The 11,663-nt window shown below is 42.7% G+C and overlaps 1 long non-coding RNA gene across 1 annotated transcript in view; it reads left to right on the top strand.

Moving 5' to 3' along the window:
- LOC113972329 overlaps positions 1-11,663 on the top strand; it is a 27,940-nt gene that overhangs the window by 10,481 nt on the left and 5,796 nt on the right. Inside the window, exons 5-10 of the long non-coding RNA XR_003535848.1 lie at positions 995-1,136; positions 1,773-1,878; positions 6,865-7,701; positions 8,825-9,025; positions 9,564-10,544; positions 10,793-10,907. This is a non-coding gene — a long non-coding RNA (uncharacterized LOC113972329). The remainder of the gene's footprint in view (positions 1-994; positions 1,137-1,772; positions 1,879-6,864; positions 7,702-8,824; positions 9,026-9,563; positions 10,545-10,792; positions 10,908-11,663) is intronic.

The raw sequence follows: 11,663 nt of genomic DNA, 5'->3' as shown, positions 1-11,663 counted from the left end.
TGTTTTGGGAAGTGTGTTGTGCTGACGGTTCATTTGGGATTATTCATGGCTGTGGAGATTCATTCTGAAACTGTGTAAGCAGCAGGAAGTCTTGTTCTGTCTTGATCTTTGAGCCTTTTCTTAATTTATGTTGACTTCTGGGGAACCAGGCTGGAATTCCTGGGCAAAGGAACTGCTTATATTTGACTTTATCTGTGTGCATACAGAGCAAACCAATCTGGAATATGTCATGGATTTCTACCCCCCTCCAGCATGAGACTGGCAAAATTGCAGATTCCTGCCTGGCAAAATGCTCATAATGATGTCAGAACACACAGGCACCCACCCCATTTATAGAGATATTAAAGAATGAAGGAAGTGGTGGCTACATTAAATGAAGTGGCTTTTTTGGAGAGAAAAGCAATAACGAAGCTAAATAAATGATACAGAACTCCTCTGAAAGGATAATAAAAATATAAGAGGGTTGAAGCGCAGGGTATTTCAATGCTATGATTTAAGAATGTGAATCCATATAAGAATAAATATTTAGGGCTGGAAAGCTGTAGTTGCAATGAATGTTGAATGTTATTGCTTGAGAGCAAATGTGGAGAGCGTGAAAAAGTGTGGATCTTGTATTTATAGATGAGGGAGTTTTATTTGTAACAATATGGGGAGGGGGTTATGCCTGTTTGTAGTAATACACATTAATGCACCCACTGTTAACTAATAAAAGGATATAATGCTCTATGCTGCAGATGCACAGCAGGATGTGCACCCAAAAATAGAGTAGGTGAAAGCAGTAGCAGCAGATTCCTTCATCTGGGTGGTATGAGCAGAGTTACTTCAGTGTGCAGGTGAGGAGCAGATCTTCATCTCCTCCACGTGAACGGGCTGATTTGACCCGAGGCCTTTATTTGCTTTTGCTTGTTGTGTATTTATTTAATGAGCGTTTCGGGAGGGAAATTGAGAGGAAAGCAGCTGTGAGAACTTGATTTTGTTTTCTAAACTGTTCCAGGTGGGTCTGCCAGCACCATCAGAAATGATCACCTCGCCGGTGGTTTCCTTTAATCCACCAGCAGAGCTGCTCCAGAGGAGGTGTCTCATCCTGGAAAAGGAGCTGCTTTGGGAAGCAGCTCCGTGTTTTACTTCCCCACAAGGTAACTCCACGCTCAGGCTGTCTCAGGACTTGGAGCAGACCTCAGCCTGGACCATGGAATGCAGAAAGCAGCTGTTTTGCCTATAAATAAACCAGGAGCCTCTTCTCCTGCGAGGCTTTTTTTCACAGATAACGCTGTAGAAATGAACTGTCACTTTAACCGCCGGTGCCCGAAGTCAAAGTATGTGGTAGTAGCAGGACTCGCATTCTGAGGGGTGACAGTCACGCCGGGATCAGGTTTCAGCCTTATCGGTGTCACGTTGTAGCGAAGCCGCTCGTGCTGCAAGAGTTAAATCTGTCAGCCTTTCTGCTCCTGAGCCCCGCAGTGCCAGAGGTTTAGAACTTGGGGAGAAAGCAAAACTCCGCTGCGCTCGGCCAAAAAACATCTCCACGCACCAGTGATTGTTTTCTCAATCCGTTTGTTGTTCCAATCCTGTCATAAAGGCTTAAATATTTTTTTAATACAACTTAACAGAGAATTTTACTGTGGGGGGAAATACCTGTTTTTTAATCTCCTGGATTGATTTCCTTTTTTTTTTTTTTTTTTTTTTTTGGCTCGTTTCGCATTGTTTGTTTTGTGGTTTGCTTTTGGTTTATTCTGTGTGGGTTTTTTTCCTTCTTTTCCGTCTGATTCCAGCGGGAAGCAGCCGTAGGAATCGCACTGCTCTGTCAGCTGGCTCAGTCCCTGGTGACAAATCTCTCCAGGGTGGCACTGCCCAGCCCTTGGCACACACCAGCACCAGGTAACTTCCTGCAGTTATTATTCCCCAATGGAATAATGGGAATATTTGTCAGAGTGGGCCAGCGGGGCAATAAAGGGGCAAAATCCACTGAGCGTTTGTAGAACCCGGAGGTTCTTACACCTCCTTAACGCACGTAATTGATTTAATTAGCCCCAAAACAAAGAGCTCCCACTTTCCATTCCCCTCCGCTCTAATCCCCCGTTATCAGGCACAGAGCAGCCCGCACTTGGCTGGTGGAAAACCTGCAGTTTTCCTCATCCCAAAACAAAAGCAGGAGCTCTGAATGGCTGCGGCGTTTGCTCGACTCCAGGCCGGCTCTGCCCCAGCCTCGCTGAACCTGAGCAAGCCGGGGCAGGAATAAATCCGGCGAAATTCTTGATAGACCCGCCCAGTGTGAGGGGGAGCAGCCCGACGCTCCCTTTTTCCTGCCGTCCCTCCAGCCCTGGGATTGCAGCGACTGCTGTCGGAGAGGGATGGGCAGCAGCCCCTGGAGCAGGGATCTGCCTCACGCTCTGCCCCAGCCTTTCCAGGGGCTGGAGTTGGTGTCATCCCATCTCCTGATTGCTTGGCTTGAAGGGGAGAAGCTTTGAACCCTGTCCCTTTTCCTGAGTGGCAGCTGGAGCAACTGGAGACTAAGGATTTAGGGAAGCTCCTTTTGAAGGAGCTGCTCCCCACTTTTGGGAGCTCTGTACCTGTTCAGAACTTCTCCCCCTGCCTTCATTCCGAGGTGTCAATGCCCCATCTGCCAATTCTAAAAATAAAGGGAGAAATATTTTAATTATATTTAGTAGGCCTTGGCATCCTCGAATTTCCTTTGTGGTTTCTGAGATTTTTCCATTCCCTTGGAGGAAAATTTGAGGCATTGGAAGTAGGCGACTTTTAAGGTCCCTTCCAATCCAAACTGGTTTATGATTCTGTTTCTGTGATTTCTCTGTCCAAAACTATAACCCAAATCTTCCTTCTCTGCCTTAAGAAAACCAACCAAGCAATTCACAGTTGATGTTTTCCTCAATTAAAAAACCCCAAACAACGACCAAACAAAAATAAGCCCAACCCCAGAAACTACACCAAAAGAAGTACTTAGACCACAGTGGCTGTTCCCAGAGGCAGCTCTAGTTAGGTTTTAGTCCTAAATGTTATGTTAGTAGCTAAAATTTTATATTAATAGCCAAAAGAAGTTTCTTTAAGCTTTTTTTTCCTCAGTTTAGCCACTCATTTAGTTCTCAGAATGCAGCTTACACGCTGGCAGCCCAGTCTCCAGGGCTGTGATTTCTATTTGTTAACAGAGCATTTATTCTGTTATTTCTGTGACAAAAGACCCCCCCCACCCTTTCTCTGACACAACCTCTTCTGTCAGAGGTGTTAATGAAAGCACTTTTCTGATTACAGTTCTGCCACATTGGTCAAAAGGGTCTTTCAAACAAGTCTAATCTCCTCCCAACAAGGAGAGGAGAAAATGGGCCAAATTTCTCCCGCGACACATTTTGCCACGGCCAGGGGGGATTGTTTAGTCCTTAGTTCTGTGCAGCTGGGTCCAGCCAGAGCCCTTCTGTGGGACAGGTTCCCTGAGCAGACCCTCTGCTGAGGGGGGCAGATGTTGCCTTTCTTGTCTGGTCGAGAGAGGATATTAAACGTTCTCCCTGCTGGCCCTGGGCAGGGCGTGTGCACAGCCAGACAGCAGAGACAGGGCTGGGAACTGAGGGGTGAAAGGATGCTCTGGGGATAAGGGAAATGGGCATCTGCAGGCCTGGAGGGAAACCTGCCAAAACCTTTCTCTAGAACTGCAGGGATTAGCTAAAAATCAATAACAAAGGCGGTAACCAGGGGAGGGAAAAATACATCTTCGAGGGAAGCCAAATTCTGAGAGAGCTCCGTGAGAGCAATCAGGGCAGGATTTAGTGTAATTGGGAAGCAAATCAGATTGAGGAAAATTGTTTTAAAAGGGACCCTTAGCTGGCAATAAGGCCCATATGTTCTTTCTTATCTCTGCAGAAATATCCTACTTTTTTTCCAGCATGTTGACTCCTGTGAGAAGCTGCCACAGTCGTGATTTTTAGCATCTGCAAATACATTTGTCAGGAAAAGAATAAACTGCTCTAAAGGAGCTGCTTCAGTCTTGATGGCTTTAAACTTATTTCCCCTCTGCCAGTCTGTGAAGTGTGTCATTGTTTTAATCTGTCACGCTCGGGACCGTTGGGATAAATGTCCTGAAGTCGGTGGAACTCAATCCTTTTACACCAGAAGAGATTTTGTCTCGTCATCTGTTGCTCCACGTTCTCCCCAGCAGATGGGCTGTAGTGATGATGTCACCTCACCTCCTGGCACTTCAAAACACTCCTTTGGTTTGTGTGTGTGTGTTTTAACACTTTATCCTTCTAGAAAAGCAGTAATTGCTCTAAACACTGAAATCTTATCTTGTGCCTGGTGTGCTGCTTAAATCAGGAATATCAGCTGCTGAACAGAGCTCTTTAATTATGTTACTTAACACTACCTAAATAATTGAATCTGGGTAGGGCTTCAGAAAAACACTGGCTTTTATTTCATCTCTAGGGGCAGGATTTGTACTCACCTTATTTCATTGCGGTGTCCAGGAACATCAGCCCTGCAGGCTCTTGTGTGTTTAGATTCAAAACATGAAAAATATAGGAAATATTTCTACCTCCTAATAACAGGTCACCTTCAAGGCATATTTGTAGCCTCTTAAATGTCTGCTTCCATAGATTAAACAGGGGTGTTGACCCCATAGCTGGTTTGTGTAAGCTTAGACTTTATTTTGGGAGGCATCTACATGCTGGTAAAAAATCATCAGTTAATCTCACTTAGAAGGGGCACAAGGGAACGTGGGGTTTTTATTGTATTTTATACCTGGCTTTGTTCTTAAAGGACTGTGTGATACTGGGCAGCTTGGTATCAAATCTAAACAAATTCAGCAAGTAGAAGTTTGAGGACAAGCTGTGCCATCTACCCCTGAGTTTTCCCAGACCTGTGCCATGAGCACTCTTTCTTTCCTCCCTCTCTCCAGTATTTCTTTCCAAGGTTATTAAATGAAATCAATTCCAGCCTTTCCATAGCCTGATGCTTCCCATTTTGTCTCTTCCCTGGCTTGCTGTGTCCCATCCTACAAGAGTATCCTTGTCTCCATCTTAACCAGCTCCTCCTATGAAGTGACTGGTAAGAAAAGTGATTCTTCTAAATACAGATAATAAAGTAGATCTAATCTAAGACAAATGCCTGGTGAGCAGAGAACTGGTCTTGCTGTTGCATTATATCTCATTTTTTATATTAAACTCTGCATCTTTGTTTTTACAGAAGTCTCTCTCTTTAAGCTTTGCATGTCAGCCAGGCTGGGTTAACAGATGCACACTGACTGTGCCGTGTTTTCCTTAATTTCTTAAATATCTATGCAGCTTTATTTGCAGCCCTCGTCATGTGGGACCCTCAAATTATTTTCACTGTTCAAAGGCTGAAGAATTTATTTCTATCTTCCTTTTAATGTGCTTTGTGAGATCTGATCCAACTTCACCACTGGGAAGTCTTTTATTATTACACTTCCTTATCACTTTAAAAAGTAACCTAAACTGAGCTCTTTGTCATCATCTTTGTGCCTTCTGAACACCTAATATTTATTATTTTCAACGTGCTTATTTATTACATTTGGCTGGGACACCTTTCTGCATTTTTATTCTTTTTTTGTTGAGGATACAAGCTTGAAATAGTTTAGGAATTTTTATTCAAGGAAGTTCCAAGCTTTCTGCTTCTGTCTGTAGGAATTCTTTACATTATCTTATAAACATTAAATGCACTGATTTCCTTCTTAATTGCAGAACTGTATGTTATGTATCCTTCATTTTATCTGTTCAGATTCCTTAATTTCACATAGGCTTAAACTGCACATAGATCCTGAATTTTCACAGGCCTAAATTGCACATGGATCTTGGAAGCCAAACAGAATATTCCTAATGCAATTTTAGCATCCCAGTGAACCTCAGTGTCTGACAGAGGACACTGCTGGCCCCAAGGATGTACTTTTAAAATATATATTAAAAAAAAAACCAACCTTAAAAATGCACATTTGTTTCCTGAAAACCATCTTGAAGGTATATTTTCAATCTGGACTTCACCATTTCCCTGGTAGCAGGAATTTTATTAAAACATTAAAGCATTGATTAAGAGGTTCTTTTCCTGTTGAAAGGTACTGTTCTTAATTCCTTTTCTTTTTCCCTGGGGGAATTAGTCACACTGCAGTAATTTTCTGGAGAAGAAGAAGGTAAAAACACAGATAAAATCAGTTTGGAATCAAGGATAAATCATTATTAAAATATATTATCCTGTGCCTATGGGGCTTATTTGTAATAAGAATGTACCATTCTGCCTTAATCTCTCCCATTATAAATTTGGGAACTGATTTTGCCCTGTGTAATTCCCAGCACAGCCTCGGGCTCAGTGGTCAGGAGGAGCTTCTGTGGATGGAATAAATCCTGTCCATTTTTGTCCCACGCAAACCTTTCTCATCCAGCAGCGAGAATTCCGATTGAGATTCCAGGAACATTTCATTTGGCATCTTTTGTCCTGCTCAGGGCACTGCCAGGTGCAGTCCCCCAGGAATACAGGACATTTTGGGCTCTTATTTAGGAAAGCAGAACGTGGTTCTTGGATGACGATCCCGCTAAAACACTCATTTTCTTCTTCCAAGGTCCCCATTCCTTGGGCTGATGCTTTTCTAGGAAGTGCTGTAGCAATAATAAGACAATTTATACTTCTCTCTTTTTCCATTCTCAACTCCAAATGATTTTCCTAATGTGCCAATCCTCACATCTCAGTTGTGAGCTTTACTTCTTACATTGCTTTTTTTTTAATATGAGTGAGCCTGTCAGAGAAATCCTTGCAAGGGATGTGAAAAAAGGGCGAGGTCCTGGCTCTCTATTCCCTGAAATGATGTTGAACAGTCTTTGTCAGTATTAAAACTAACATTTTTTGTTTTCTCAGCTCCCCTAGAACCTGCTTTTTATCACTTCTCTGAGTACAAAGCCGTGTCTGTAAGGTGAGATGGATGAAAAAATCAAACTATGGAGACCTCCCTATTTCAGGATAGTGCCTGTCATGGACAGTATTGATGTTTTTTTCCCTGTTCCTGGCAATGTTTTTGTGGCAAATTGTGAAAACTCATCTATTTGTGGCTTTTCCAGGTGAGTCCACCCAATTTCTATGGACCTTTAAAACATCTGATTTTTCTTATGAGTAGATCTCAATGAAGAAGTTTAAATGAAGAAGTTGAAATGAATATTCTTCCCAGCTTCCTCTAACCCCTGCTTTTTTTAATCTCTTAATTGTAAAACACCACAAGTGCAAACTGGATTAGAGATGCATTTCTCATGTGAATAAATACAGGTGAACACATGTGAATAAATTGCAGCAGATGTGAAGTTTTGTGAACCAAACCTGCTGCCCAACGAGTAAAACCCTTGTAGAGTCTGTACCATGTGCTCAGATGTGCACAAGCTGAATTTTAATTCATTATTTAATTAATTTTTATTATTAATTTTATTTTTAATTTATTTATTGATTTATGAATATATTAAGCTGAAACTTATTTATGAGGCAAGTCTTTTACTGACTTTGCCAATAGAAAACCACCTCTGTGGAGAGTCTAAATTGTGGTTCCATGAGACACATATTGGATTTTTTTGTCGTTATCGTTCTGATGAAAACCTTTATTGATCTTCTGCTATTTCTGTTTGAACTGAAGACAAACCTGGGCACTTTATGCTGAGAAGAATCCAAGAGGAAATAAAGGGGTTGCTCGAAAACCCAAATGAGAGAAAGGTAAAGCCCAAGTTTTTGCCATTAGACTAATTGCAGTGGAATTGTGGTTGGTGAATGTGCCTTGTGCCTTTCCCAGAAATAGCAGGCAGGGGCAGGTGCTGACATGCTGAAAAGTGTAATTCTGTTCCTCTCAACCTGCTGTTTCTGACTTTGACTGGTGCAAAATGAGATTTCTACAGGCTCCATAACACCGAGGTAAATTTGAGGCTGTTTGTTAGTCATGTGTAAAAATTCACTGGAATTCTGTTGGTGCTTATTAATTTTATTTTGGTTTGCTTCCGGGGCCTGTCTTCATCTGCCACAAAAATCCAAGTGTTCCTCTCATTTTCTCTTCAAAAATTAAGAGTTTTAAAGCATGCAGCTTCCAAGCCTGCTTTCCTATTTATAAAAGAAAATAAAAATCATGGGGTTTTGTGTTACTCTGTGAATGCTTCTTAGAGAAACAGGTTTACTGCCATGTGAGTAAGTATAAAATTGGCTGTTTAGAAGTTTTGCTTTTGGTTGTTCTAAAGAGGGTAAAGTGGAGAACAAATCCAAGTTAGTTACCCACTGCAAAAATGCCCCTTTTTAATTCTTTTTGATATGAGGTGAAGGGTTAGGAACCTCCAGTGTTGATGGTATGGATTATGTCTGCTTGGTGTTGGGGGTTGCTTTAAAATAGATTTTTAAATACAGTTGTTTGTCAATGTTTTCACTTCTTGGTGACATCAGCGATAACAAAAAGCTCAAAGTTCAGTTTTTGGTCTGCTGGCAAAACTGATGACTTGGAATGATCCACTGAGTTTGTCTCATACTGTAAATCCCATCTTAATAAAAGATTTTTTCATGGAATAGGGGAAATGAAAGTTAGATGTTCCTTCATGGAATGTTTGTGAGCTTTTACACCATTAAGAAAATGTTTTCTCCATGACACCAAGTGAGTCCTTCTGCACAGCTGGTGTGAGTTTTACATTTAAAAAGCTCTTTACTCCTTGGACCAGCTTCCCCTTCATAGTTGGGAGGCATCTTTTGGTTGGTTTGATCCAAGAGAAATCTTGGTATCATCTACTTTAAGCTTTGTCTACCATCCCCTTGCTCATTGCTGAGGAAATTCATAACTTTTACATGTCTGCTCTTTCTCCAGTAGCTGTTGGATGGATTCTTGAGGAGGAAAGCACAACAGAAGGGAGCATTTAAAACCCTGAAAGGCTCTAAATGCCTGGCAGTCAGACAATATCAATTATACATGCCCCTGTGTGTTTAGAAACTCAATAAAACTCTTCCATTTCTCAGGGATCCAGAGGAACAGCTTGTTCTGTAAAAGGCATTTTCTAACTATAGACAGGTATCAATTCCTTTATTGACTGGTTTGATTCCTTCCTCTGCTAATGCAGCTGCACCTCCTGCTGAGGTGACTCTGACCTATAACTTCACATCTATGCTGGAGGGGGTGAAGAAAACTTGGTTTTCCTCAATGCTGTCAGTGTTGTTTCCGTCATCCTAAAAAAAGTTCCCTGATTTCTTCACTTGCTCAGCACATCACTCCACATTCTCTTTTTTCCATGGACCATATTGTGAGGATGAAGGCAGTCACTCACTCCTGGATACTCACCAGGAGTTATTTCTGCCTCTGACCACAAATTGAATTTGTTCAGAGGCTGAGGAGCTTTATATCTCTGTGGTCACCCACACACTGGGATGAGCTCCGGGCTCTCCCTGCCCAGGAATTGTTTGCCAGAAGTGCCAGTGAGATGAAGCAGGTGGGAGGAACTCAAGTGCAAGTGAATTCCAGTCTTTACACTCACTCCACCCACTCCCTTAAGGAACAACGTAAAGTCAGCCTTGGAGTTTTAAACACTGACTTACAACTTCTGGTTTTAAAGGAATCAGAGGTCGGGAGATACTTGTAAATCACCCCAGCAGGAAGATGCAGCATCACAGTCTTGAGATGATACAGGAAATGAGTATTTTCTTGGCCAGAATATTTCCCTGCAGTGCTGTGGAATAGGGAAGTTGGGGAGGAATCCTAATGGAGAGACAGCAGTAGTGAAGAGCTTCAGTCTCCAGTGGCTGCAGCTGGGAGATGGAGAGAGCCCTGAGCATGGAACTTTGCTGCATGCCTGGAGAAAGATGGATCTCTCCTGCATCCCACAGGCTGGAGAGGAGGGGGGGAGCACTCGGTCCTTTGGAATGGTGTGTGCTGTGTCTGCCAACAGCTGCTGCTCCTGAGGGTCGTTAGCACCGGCCTCGGATCCAGGAATGGGAAACACAAACATTATTTCATTAATATTAAAGACCTTGCTACAGGAGAGTTCTACGTGTTGACAAGATAACACACAGCTTTAATATAGCAAATTTCTGGAGCTGGTGAGGATTCTGGTGCCTTCCTTGTGGAAAACATTTGTTTTCAGTGTTTAAAATGAGCCCCAGTGAGATGGGAGTGAAATCCTGGTCCCTGTTTCCATCAAAGTACTTTTCTTACAAAAACTCAACCTCCCACCTCACTTTTTCCAACAAGTGCTCCCTCCTGATGCTAAGCATCAGGAGTTTCAACAGCAACAAGCATCACCACTTTCAGCTGTTTTTCAGGATAGGCATTTAGTACGTGGTGTTTTACCCCCTTTCCCAGGGCAGCTTGTTAATTAAGGTGGATCACTCAGGAGGCCTGTCTGGAAGGAACTCTGGGTGGGAGAGGAGGTGCAAACCCAGGGGACCAACACCAAGCACAGCCAGCTGTTCTTTTGAAAGGGAGGAGTTAAAAATCCGAGCTCCAAAGGACAAAGAAAGGGGGGGAAAAGGAAAAATCTTGATGCTGGAAAATGAGAAGCTGCTTATCAGAGGAAATGTGGATGTGTGATGCCAGGGTACAGCAGTTTTCAGTTCCTGTGCTTCCTCCAAAGCAGTTTGACTTTTGAAATATAGAAAAGAAAGGTGGCTTGTTGCTTATTTTCTCTGCTGGGAGAGATGGAATGGGAAGAGGGGGCAGGTTTTGCACCATTGATTTTGCAGGAGTACGGGGTTTCCCTTATATCCATTGGTATTGAAAACATCCTGAAATGACATTTTTATTAGTAAAAACATAACTAATGTGATCCTTTGGTATTCCCATTAGGAAGAAAGCATATGGAGTCAATGCCAACTGTGTATTTCTTGTGGCACAAGGAAAAACATGATGGTAGTGGTGGTGGTAGTGAAGGTTCTTCCTGGAAAAACAGTGGGGGATGCAGGTAAGATATCCTAATGCTTCCATGTTTTCCAGGGATGTGAGTTTGCAGGCCACAATCCTGCTGTGGGGCTAAGGGGGATGGATAGATTTTTATTGGGATTTTTTTTTCTCTAGCAAGGCAAATCCAGAGAACTGATTTTTTGTGGTTCCTGCAAAGTCAATGGCAGGGATCTCCCTGGGAATAAGGGCTTGGAACTGTGCTGTGGGGCCTGATCAGCAGTAGGTCACTGAGCCTCTGCCCCAGTGCAAAATGAACAACTTTATTTAGAGAGGATGGGATGTTCCAGCAAATCACCATCACTGTCACAACCTGCAGAGCTCTCCAGTGCTGCAGGTGTCACTGGAATTGTGCTCTGGGAAAACCTACCCCCTGGAACAGCTCTGTGAACCTCTGAGTCCCTTAGGCCCAGACACAGAGTGCAGACAAAGCACTGCCACAGTCCATTTGTGCCAGGGTTTCCTGGTTCTGAGTGCACCCAGATATGGCCTAAAATGAGCCATTGTTACAACAGTGACAAAAGGCACGGGGGTAAAAATCACGTTATTTCCTCTGGAAAGAAAAGGGGTGCTATTTTTAATCATTTTTTCCCCCTAATCTTTCTATTTTATTCTCTTGGTGTTTACAGTAGAGAGCACAATGCTTCTTGTTACGATTGTTCTTTGTATGACTGGGATATAAGTAGATGTTCCTCAGCAGATTGTCTGGGATACAGAGTCCAGAGAGATTATGCTGCAGGAAGTCCTAAAAAAAAAAAAA

This window comes from Neopelma chrysocephalum, unplaced genomic scaffold, assembly GCF_003984885.1.
Source record: "Neopelma chrysocephalum unplaced genomic scaffold, ASM398488v2 Primary Assembly neopelma1_91, whole genome shotgun sequence".
NCBI lineage: Eukaryota > Metazoa > Chordata > Aves > Passeriformes > Pipridae > Neopelma > Neopelma chrysocephalum.
Note: the sequence above shows the minus strand (reverse complement) of the source record. Positions and strands in the feature narration are given on the sequence as shown.